A 12,014-nucleotide genomic window follows, 5' to 3' on the forward strand; every position below is an offset into this window, starting at 1 on the left:
TGTGTATTATTATTATTATTTTATTAGACTTATTATATATGAAGGTATCCGCAGAGTACCAGCGTCGTGGCACCCCGTCACGACATATGCTGAGCGGAGACCTATTTGGTACTATAAAATTAATATAAACCGATAAAATGTAAATTAAAATTTAAAAATTATTTTCAGTGTACCAAATAAACAATTTTCTTTTCTTTCTTTTACATAGTTTAGACACAGCAGTGCTTAGTACACAATATTGGATGTGTCTTACTAGCCATTATTAAATGCAATTATTATTTTGATGTAACTACGTAACTGTGTCCCATATACTGCAAGTTCATAATAAAGATATGTTCAAATTATATAATTGTCTTTGAGCAAAAATTTGTCAGAAGTGGGATTCGAACCCACGCCCACAGAAGTGGACTGCGACCTGAACGCAGCGCCTTAGACCGCTCGGCCATCCTGACTGAAAACTTATTATTGAAATTATGTGTTACTATCTATTTTAATACATTTTAACATTAGTACATCTATACATATAAATAAAAGTGTCTGTTTGTAATACTGAAATAACCGTTTTTTACTACATGTATATGAATATAAATGCGGTACATACACCGAAATAACATTTTTAAAAACTTTTCTCTGTTTGGTTGTCCGCCTAATATCTGAAATGGCTGGACCGATTTGACGGGACTTTTTGGTACGTAGCTGATGTAATAAAGGGTAACTTAGACTACTTTTATTTTAGAAAAGTAAAGTTAAATTCACGCGGACGAAGTCGTGAGTACAGCTAGTACACTAGTTTTTGCGTGAAAGAGTAACAAACATCCATACATACTTACAAACTTTTGCGTTTATAATATTAATAAGATTATTGAATACTCTACAAGAGAATGAGAAGTTCATAAATAAAATAAGAATACACACACAACTAGAACTGTGATATAGTGATGCAAATCAGCACGTTCGATAGTAGATTGTGCCAGTGTACGTTTTGTATTACGACACGTAGGTCACGCAGTACCTCATATATATAGTTTATGTAATTAGTGTAAGCTAGAGTAATTCAAGATGTAACAGTTAATATACAAGTTACACCCTACTGTGTGTGTTTACTCTCACCACCGCACCTATCATCACAGAACTAATATTAACAACTGTGACAAGAACTTTGGGGCCGTTCAAGTATTACGTAAGCACTATAGGGGGGCGGGGGTCTTTTCTTTGCTTATTTTGGATGACATGGGGGTGGGGGAGTCTGTATGATGATTACGTCATCGGTCGTAATTTACTTTTTTACACGAATGGCAACCGTCACATTGTCTTTGCTAAAAAAACAATACATTAATTGAGAAATGTTTACGTAAGCATGGGGGGAGGGGTAAGAGCTTTGCTTACTTTTGCTGACAAGGGGGAGAGGGGGTAAATAATAGTGATAAATCTGCTTACGTAATACTTGAACAGCCCCTTTGTCACAGTCCGTCACAGTCACATTGACCGGAAACGGATGGCCGTTATATCAATTCGCCAGTATACAATACCTGTAGTAGTAGTGCTAGTTCAGTGCGGCGTCCGGTCCGTCCGGTGCGGCGTTTGATCTGCCGAGCCACTCGCACCATTAGCTCCTAACACGTGCTCATAATTATCAGGGTTGTCAATTGCTTGTTATTTATAGTATTTTTTTTTTTATATTTATGGAAAGTTAACGGGGAACTAGTGGAGGGTGATAGGATGAGGTGTCAGGTCAGTTAGTCCATCGTGACAAATTCAATTAAATATTAGAGTCATAGCAGGAGCGGGCTACCAACGCGACGGTTAACGGCCGGGACGGGCCCCACCTGGGTCCATTGTCCCAACCTGCGGCGCTCCCCGTCGCCGGCTATCCAGCGACATAGTAGCAATATCCCGAAGGAACTACTACTATCCCGCCCAGGGCATACCAGAACCAAACCATTGCTCGGCCACCGTTCCCCGCGGACGTATCCACAGGATGGAAATCTCCTAATGGCTGGAACATACGAGGAGGTTGTCCGACCGTACCTAGTATTAGGGTTCCGGAGGGCAACACCGCGGTCGGCTGTCAAAACAAACAGCTGATACATTATTTATATTTTAATTTAATTTTACTAATAAATAATCGTGTATTTTAATAAAATTTAATATAATAAGTGATAATTAATTAGTACCAGTGTTTGTTAAAGACTTCATCAAGATTTAATTTGTGAAATTCTTGCCCGTTCGACATCTTGTCAAACGGGGTCAACGGCAGCAAAATTCGAAAAACTTTGGATAAACTTTGGATAAACCGGGGAAGTATTGTTTTTATTTATATGTTTACCTTTGATTGAGTAATCTATTTAATCAATAAACTACCTCTTAATATAAATACTTTCTTGCTAATCTAAATAATTAGATTGTCATCAATTCATCACATGCTATAGATCGTTTGTTATATACAAATTCTTTGAATGTTATTTTGATTTTGATTTTTTTTATTATTAATTTGTGGCAACCCTATGCATCTACAGAACGAAAATAGCTTTATCATTGAATGCTTGCAAATGATTATTCATGTACCCATTTTATTAGCTCTTCAATAGTGCGTTAGTCGAAGTTGTCAGTAATGTGGACTTATGATCTTATTGCTAGCAATGTACCATGTCAGGTTGACCTCCACGCGGTTCTCCCTGGAAACCATCGTGATAAATTCTTAATGAATCTGTCACGATGGGCTAACTGACCTGACCTCATGCTCATCTTATCATCCTCCACTGGTGCCCCGCCAGCGTAAACCGTTAGCGCAGGCGGGTGCACCATTCCATTATCATACACAAAAAGAAAAACCTACTAATCTACTACTAACTACCTTTTTTTAGTAGCAGGTAGTTAATGTGATGTGAAAATAATAGTAGCCTAAGTTATTTATACTACCTTTGTTTTAGAAAAACAAAATTAAACTCGACGCGGACGAAGTCGCGTGTACAGCTACGTATATCCTCAATACAGTCTACCATTGATATTATATTTGTACCGAGCGCTGAACACAGACCTGCAAATATTTCGCTAACATCCCAGCATCCAACCGACGCATCCGGTGCTTTTGATCTGCTGTGGGTGACGGTGATTCTAAACAACGAGCCCTTGTTCAGATCACGGTGGATTTGCACGTTCGTCGAACTTGAAGTTAGAAATAACCATTCAAAACATATGTATGCACCGTAAGCACTGAAATAAACAGATAAGTACCTTATCTATCTAGTGTGAGAGTGTATGTGTCACACACATACATTACCAAACAGATATACAACCGTAATTTTTGTTATTATCATTATTAAATTCAAATTCAAAATATCTTTATTCATGTAGGTCACAGACTCTTATGATATGTCAAATCTACCGTCAGTTCGGAATGATTTCGAGATGAGAAGAACTGACAAGAAACTCAGCTCGTATTCTTTTCAAATAAATGTTATACATGTTTACAAATTCAAATTCAAAATATCTTTATTCATGTAGGTCTATTACAGACTCTTATGATATGTCAAATCTACCGTCAGTTCGGAATGATATCGAGATGAGAAGAACTGACAAGAAACTCAGCTCGTATTCTTTTCAAATAAATGTTATACATGTTTACAAATTCAAATTCAAAATATCTTTCTTCATGTAGGTCTATTACAGACTCTTATGATATATCAAATCTATCGTCAGTTCGGAATGATTTCGAGATGAAAAGAACTGACAAGAAACTCAGCTCGTATTCTTTTCAAATAAATGTTGTACATGTTTACAATAATACAGATTCATTTTTAAATTTAAATTTGGGAGAATATAGTGACCACCAGTATATCGCACACTTATTATAATACTGGCTTAACTCAAAAATTACAAAATTTTGAAAGTCCACTTTATAACTGTGGAATTATAGTCTAATTTCAAAAATTTCAAATGTCTGAATTACACCAGTATTGTACTAGATTTGCGATATGCTATTGCAAGAGAAAAAGTCTAATCAGTGTTCGTAACAAGAACAGACCAGTCCCCACAAGCAGCACCAGTTCACGAGTGTGACGGACTATTATTTATATATTTATTATTATCTTTGGTCAGTATTACTATAATTATTTATATTATATAAATAAAATATACTATTTATCCTTACTTCCTTACTCCTTACTAATATTATAAATGCGAAAGTAACTCTGTCTGTCTGTCTCGCTTTCACGTCAAAACTACCGTCCCGATTTAAATGAAATTTAGTACACAGATAGTCAAGACCCTGAGAAAGGATATAGGCTACTTTTGAATGCGAAAAAAATGTTGTAAGAGGTTGAAAGTGGGGATGAAAGATGATATGGAACAATCGTCATTTTTGAAGCTAAAAGCTTGAAACTTATTTTTAAGGCTGTTGATTAAATATGAATAAATGTAACATTCAAAGTTTTCAAAAAATTTACCCTTAAGAGTAACTATAATTTAAAAATATATTATGTAAATGGGGGACATATAATGATAAGTGTGATGCAGACGAAGTCGCCCGGGTCAGCTAGTATTATATAAATGCAAAATTATTATCATCTCTCTGATTGCCGTACAAATGTAACTTTGACTGGTAAACTTGCTTTGACTTCCACGACACAAGCATATCTTAGTGTGGAGTCATAGGTAAAACTAACTGCACTCGCGACTTCGTCCGCATTGAATTTAACTTTATTTTTCTAAACTAAAAGTAGCCTAAGTTACTCCTTATTCCATCTACGATGGACTACTACTATTACAAGCTACTTTTATTTTAGGAAAAATAAAAAAAAATCTGACAACTCTACTTATAATATATCCACATGGGGACCGGACCATTTTTTTATTGTTATCTCGCGTGGAATTTAACTTTATTTTTCTAAAATAAAAGTAGCCTAAGTTACTCCTTATTCCATCTACGATGGACTACTACTATTACACGCTACTTTTATTTTAGGAAAAATAAAAAAAAATCTGACAACTCTACTTATAATATATCCCACATAGGGACCGGACCATTTTTTATTGTTATCTCGCGTGGAATTTAACTTTATTTTTATTAAACAATGTTTTATAAAAATAAAGTTAAATACCACGCGGACGAAGTCGCGGGAACAGCGAGATAACAATAAAAAAATGGTCCGGTCCCTATGTGGGATATATTATAAGTAGAGTTGTCAGATTTTTTTTCAGCCTGTAAGGGGCCAACGCTTAAATAGGCAAAAAATTCGGGAATTTAGTTTTTTACCCGGGACAAATAATTGACAAAATTATATAGTGACATTCTTTTTTTTTTATATATTTTTCTGAGGAGCAAGTCAACTTTAATATATTTTTATTGGTTTTAACATATTTATAAAAATCAATACAATTATAATCGTAATTAAAAATGATCAAACAACTCGCTTGTTAATAAATTCGGGGTACGAATGTTGAGTGCGTGCGTATTTTTGTCTAGCATAGATCGATGTAATAATAAAAAACGGAGCACGATTCGAATACGGGACAGTGTCAGTCCCGTTGGGACATTAAACTAAGCCTAAATACGGGACGTCCCGGGAAATACGGGACGTCTGGCAACGCTAGATATAAGATCTTTAACTCCCCCAGTTGTGACCCAAACAACATTAAAGTTAACTGATTGATTATGATAAACGAGTTAGTTTTTTTTTTTAAAAACCTAAAAAAAAACTTTTTTTTATAATAATGTTAATGTATATTTGATAGATAACTTATAAATTATAAAATCAGTATATATATATACACACCGATCAGAAAATAAAATATAAAATCCACTGTATCTCATTGTAGCTTGCTGCGCCCATCAGGGTCCATGGTGCTCTTATAATAAAATTATGTCAACCATTATTGTAACACTATGGAATGCAAATGAATAAATAAATAAATAAATTATTAAAACAATTTGTTACAAACTGTAGTAAGATTCTGTTTTGTTGGGTACATGATGATAAAAAATTACTACATTCAATTTCAAGGTCTGAAAATAAATAAAAAAAGTGATTTATGATATTCTTAACTGATTTTGTTAAAAAAAACCTGTAGAAATGTCCAGGTTCTGGACTCTAAAATCCGGGGTTTTCACACGTCTTGCCGAGGTTTATTTCTAAATTTTAGAGATAGCAACCCTACATATAGCAGACTTAGTTCATTTGGTATAGCCTCAAATAATCTATACATATAAATAAAAGTGGAGTGTCTGTTTGTAATATTGTAATAACCGTGTTTTACTACATGCATATGAATATAAATACGGTACATACACTAAAGTAACATTTTTTACAAAAATAACTGAATGAAGAAATGGATGGACCGATTTTCACGGAATTTATTGGCAGGTAGCTGATGTAATAAGGAGTAACTTAGGCTACTCTTATTTTAGAAAAATATAGTTCAATTCCACGCGGACGAAGTAGCTAGTTAACAATAAAAAAAATGCCAGTCCTTTTTTTTTTTATTAATAATGGGATTGCGCTTGGTCTTACCTCATCTGATGGTAAATGATGGTAAGACCTAGGATGTAGAGCGCTTACCCAGAATATATCTATTCACCATAGACTTGAAGAATCCGGGGTTGTATTTCTCCGGATTTCTAAGATGATTTTATTTTCTCATAGCTTTCTTGATTTAATTGATTGATTTTAGAAATATGAAAGCGTAGCGGTTTTTGTATTGATTGCCGCATGCATTCTTATGTAAAATCTGAATACTATAACTATCAGATGGTAATTGTGAGTAGCTTTGACGTGGTCTAGTGTTTTGAGTAGTCATGCTCACTAAAATGTCCAGACTTGTGGCGGCGTGGTGGGCCGGGTCATTGGGCTCCCTAAAATATGGTCGAGCGCAGTGATGGCTGGCTCATCCGTCATACTCGTGAACGGGTGCTGCTTGTAGGGACTGGTCTGCTCTAATCACTATGACTGATTTCCTCTTATTAATTGTTTAACCAGTTGGTTATATATTCAATATTTTAATTGAATTAGTGCTAATTGGTGGTTTGTATTCACACACTTAAACTTAAAAATGTAAAGTAATAATAAAATTATTTAAAAGAGCAACACGCAAGTTTCTTGCTCGTTCTTCTTGTGATGAGACAGCTTTACGAACGAGCGGTAGATTAAAAAAAAATGTAATGACTATTCAAAAGTGCTTCAATGTAAGTTTATTTGAATAAATGATTTTCTATTCTATTCTATTCTATTCCGGGAACACAAAAGCTGGAAGTGTGTTCCACTCTGTGGCAGTGCGTATTAGGAAGGACGATGGGAACCGCTCAGTGCGAATGTGCGGAATTTCCACGACGTACGAATGAAGTCCTAGTGTTCGTCGTGTAGTTCGGTGGTAAAAAGGAGAAGGCAAGATCAAATTACGCAGGTCACCTGATGGTAAGTGATTACCGCCGCCCATGAGCACCCGCAACACCAGGGGAATTGCAAGTACGTTGTCGGCCTTTTAAAAAGGAATAAGCTCTTTTCTTGAAGGTTTCAATATCCTCTGTCCTGGGCGCACTCGTCAAAGTGTATCTTATAAAACACCGAGAGACTGGCCACTGGCCCTATGTGAGATATAAGATTTTTCAACGACCGTATTGACTTCAACTGTCTGTCTATTTTCGTACAGTCGTGTACAGACGTACAGTCTTTAGTAACGCAATGCGAGTTAAATACCCATCAATGCAGTTCACCTTTAACTCCCCCTGTTGATGCAAACAGCGGTAAAATGCAGGGGTGAGGGTGCACTTTATAATTGTTAGGGACGTGTCTCACTAACAAACTCGCGGCTGTGGGAGCACATTAACGATTTCGCACTGCATTATAAAACATTAGTTTGATACCGCGACGATGCCCGCGTGAAGTGTAAACTATGTGTACGACCTCGGTGGTCTAGCGGTCTAGCACACCGCTTTACGTCCGATGGTCGCGAAGCCGGGGCGCGTAACTAGTTATCTATAATAAGAAAAAAATTATACATGAAAAACATCAATTTTATTTATTTGTACGGAAAAAAATATTCGTATTCGTTTAAGTATAATCAAAATGTACTAATATTAGAAAGTTAAAAATAACTATTTTATATTTGTTGAATAAGTTATTTTTGTGGGCGTTCGTCTAGACTTAGATTATGAATACAACTACAATAAAAAAGGCGCTATTAATTTTAATGAAGATCTGATGTATAATAATAATAATAATAATAATCTCAGGACAATTCACACAACGTCATCTAGACCCGAGTTAAGCTAGCTAAAGCTTGTGTTATGGGTACTAAACATCTGATACAAATACATAGATTTTTTTTCGTGAATCGAACACGCGACCATCGGAAGTAAGGCGGTTGCTAAACCACCAGACCACCGAGACCGTCAAAATGTTTCGTTACTGTTTGTAGCACTTACATAAATTATTTACGCCTTGTTATCAACAGTTCCTCTCAACGGATCATATACGATCCGTAATAATGCTGGACCTAAAGGAGATTGAACCTGAAATATTAAGCAGTCTAACCGTTTTCAATGTCGACTACGTACCCGACCCCGCTCTTTCCTTTGAATTAATAGTGGGCTTGAATGCCCTACTTACTTTAAGTGAATATTTTACGGCAAGATTGGTTACAAAAAAAATAAAATAAAAAAAAAACCAGCAAAATCTGAGAGTGTGAGACGATGCTATGAATAATAATAATTATGTATTATGTATGTATCACCCCTGTTAAAAGGGAGATATATAAAACATATATAATAATAATAATAATCTCAGAACAAATCACACAGCGCCATCTAGACCCAAGTTAAGCTAGCTAAAGCTTGTGTTATGGGTACTAGATAACTGATACAAATATATAGATATTTTTTTTTCGTAAATACATGTTATACATAGAAAACACCCAGACCGATACAAACAATCATACTCATGAATACAAATGTTTGTGCCGTGCGAGGAATCGAACCCATGATCATCGGTGGTATAGTTTTCATTGAATAGAATAAATTTCTTTCATTTGAGATCACTTGGAGTTCTATAATATTTATATTTACTAGTGATTTCCTTATTTAAGTGGCGGATAAATTATAAACATGTTCCACTATTATTTGAAAAAAATACGAGCTGAGTTTCTTATCAGTTCTTCTCATCTCCAAATCATTCCGAACTGACGGTAGATTTGACATATCATAAGAGTCTGTAATAGACCTACATTAATAAAGATATTTTGAATTTGTATTTGAATGGAGTAGGGACTAGACTAGTCTAGGGGGCCCCAATCCATCGCGGGGCCCTGGGCACGTGCTCAGTGTCCCCAGTAGGGAGGAGGGGCCTGGTAGTGGCTTTTAGTACGATTGTTGACGATAGTGTGGGTCTAATTGTGGTGTACAAATAAGCTCTGTGTAAGCACTTAACACGCACTGCCTTACGTTTGCACCCCTTGTAGGTACACTAGGGGGGTTGCAATAGCGTGTAATACACGGCGACGTGTTGGAATGCATCCCTTACACTTATACAATAAACAGATAGTAGGTACCTACAGAAATGTCTCGACTTCATATAACTTCACTTTACGTTACGTGTTAATTTTTTTAGTTTTTTTACTTACTTAAGTAGGTTTATTTAGTTTATATTTGACGACCTCGGTGGTTTCGCGGTTTAGCGTAACGCTTTACCTTCTATAGTCGCGGGTTCGATTCCTCGCACGGTACAAACATTTGTATTCATGAGTATGATTGTTTATAGACGGTATTTTCATTAAAAAAAAGTAGGTATTTATATCAGTTATCTAGTACCCATGACATAGCTCTGCTTACCATAGGACAGGATGGCGCTGTGTTAATTGTCTAGGGTTAATTATTATTTATTTATTTATTGAAACATGAGTGGTGCACCCAAACCGGGTCAGAAGTCAGGGGAACTGCTCGGAGTTTCTGCTCAGTGTATCTAAAACTGCACCAGCTCCTACCAGATTTGGCAGGGAGACAAACAAAAGTGTGATGGATGAGTGTAGTTGATATTGTAAATTTGTGAACACAATTAGATACTAGCGCCATCTTGCATGTGACGAGAGCAACGTTATTCTGTTTGCTTTGTTTTAATGTTGTAATAAGTCTACAGATGGCGCTAATTCAAGACAATGTTGTTTGTAGTTTAGTTCTCTTAAATTCAACTAGATGGCGCTGACTGTATAATGTGAAAGTTTAAGTAGATGGAACTCGAAATTAACTATTAAACAAGTTGGATTTACGTAATTTATTTTAAACATTATTATTAAATATTATAATTATTAATTTAATACTTTAAAACAATGTGAACGGAAGGACCATAATAAAATGTAAGAAAAAATTGTTTATAGATACTTGGCCAGTATTGAAACACGTTTATAAAAATATAATGAGACATTACAAATGTAATAAATATAAATTTGTGGTAATAAATCTAAGCAATTAAAAAATATTAAATAAATTTCTTAATTATTCCCATAAATAATATTTATACTAAGTTTCACAGTAAAATGTTTGTACATTTACACTAGCTTTTGCCCGCGGCTTCGCTCGCGTTATCCCCTTAGGGGTGGAATTTATCAAAATCCTTTCTTAGCGGATGCCTACGTCATAACATCTACCTGCATGCCAAATTTCAGCCCGATCCGTCCAGTGGTTTGGGCTGTGCGTTGATAGATCACTATGTCAGTCACCTTTGAGTGACGTATATTTAGATAAATTCTGATATTGCACTCATAGCTTCGCAAAGGACTAAAAATATAGTCTTGTTTAATGTTTTTTTTTATTGGTTGTTTTTATATTGTAATTAAAATGTAATTATATGTAATTACACGTAAGGCAGACTATTTACAAATATATTTATATATAATTTATATAAGACCCTGATAGTTAACTATGTATCATACTATAATAATATTAATTACTAGCTGTTCCAGCGAATTAAAAAAAAAGTTAATTAGAGAATTTTTCTAAAATAAAACTAGCCCAAGTTACTCCTTATTACATCAGCTACCTACCAAAAAAAGTCCCGTCAAAATCGGTCCAGCCATTTCAGAGATTAGCCGGAACAAACAGACAGACAGACAAAAATTGTAAAAAAATGTTATTTTGGTGTGTGTTTCATTGCCATATTAATCATATGCATGTAGTAAAAACGGTTATTTCAATATTACAAACAGACACTCCAACTTTATTTATATGTATAGATTATGATGGAAACAACTGTGAAAAAGTTTAAAATAGTATTAACAATATTTGCAGTGTACGATCCTCAATTGAACTCTCTAACAGCATCCATTACGACGTCTGGGAGTCACAGATGTTAATAAATCAGTTGTCAGTATTGTGCTGCGAGCGTCGCCGGGTATGAGGCACATTTGTCTACTCTGTACGAGAACAGAGTAGTCTGCTCACCAGACACAATGGAGCCAATTTTCCCAACACAAGTCATTATTTATTTTTAAGAAAAAGAATCATTTATTGCTGTCAATCAAGTTACATAAATACATTTAAAAAGTACTTAATTGAAGGAGGCAAAAGGACCCGTAAAGATGGGTCATTGGTTGACGCTGACACAGAAAATATAATGTTATTTTCGAGCGATCTACTGTATGAGGAGTCGTGACTCATTAAGAGAGAAATTCAAAGAGGCAAATATTCTCACCGTTGCTTCTCAATTTATATATTCAAATATCCTATATGTTCATAAAAATCTTGACTTATTTCCAAAAACAGCAATATTCATAATATTAATACTCTATTTAAAGACAAACTTGCTGTCCCCAAGTTACGTTTAGAAAAAGTCAATAGGTCTTTTATGGGAATAGGTATAAAAATTTACAATAAGATACCAAAGGATATATTGGAATTACCCTTAAATAAATTCAAAACAACCGTTAAATTATATTTACTGAGCAAAGCCTACTACTCACTAAACGATTACTTTTGGATGAGCGTGCATGGCAATACTTGTTTATACGACACCTATATAAATATACATTGT

The 12,014-nt window shown here is 35.0% G+C and overlaps 1 protein-coding gene and 1 non-coding gene across 2 annotated transcripts in view; one reads left to right on the forward strand and one right to left on the reverse strand.

Annotated features, from left to right (window-relative positions):
• LOC131846200 (kinesin-like protein CG14535) overlaps positions 1 to 12,014 on the forward strand; it is a 520,617-nt gene that overhangs the window by 51,039 nt on the left and 457,564 nt on the right. The gene's annotated exons all lie outside the window — the stretch shown is intronic.
• Trnal-cag (transfer RNA leucine (anticodon CAG)) lies at positions 369 to 452 on the reverse strand. The gene has a single exon. It is a non-coding gene; the product is annotated as a tRNA-Leu (tRNA).

The sequence above is a fragment of the Achroia grisella genome, unplaced genomic scaffold (genome assembly GCF_030625045.1).
Source record: "Achroia grisella isolate CSIRO2021 unplaced genomic scaffold, CSIRO_AGI_Agris_v1 utg504, whole genome shotgun sequence".
In the NCBI taxonomy this organism is placed as follows: domain Eukaryota; kingdom Metazoa; phylum Arthropoda; class Insecta; order Lepidoptera; family Pyralidae; genus Achroia; species Achroia grisella.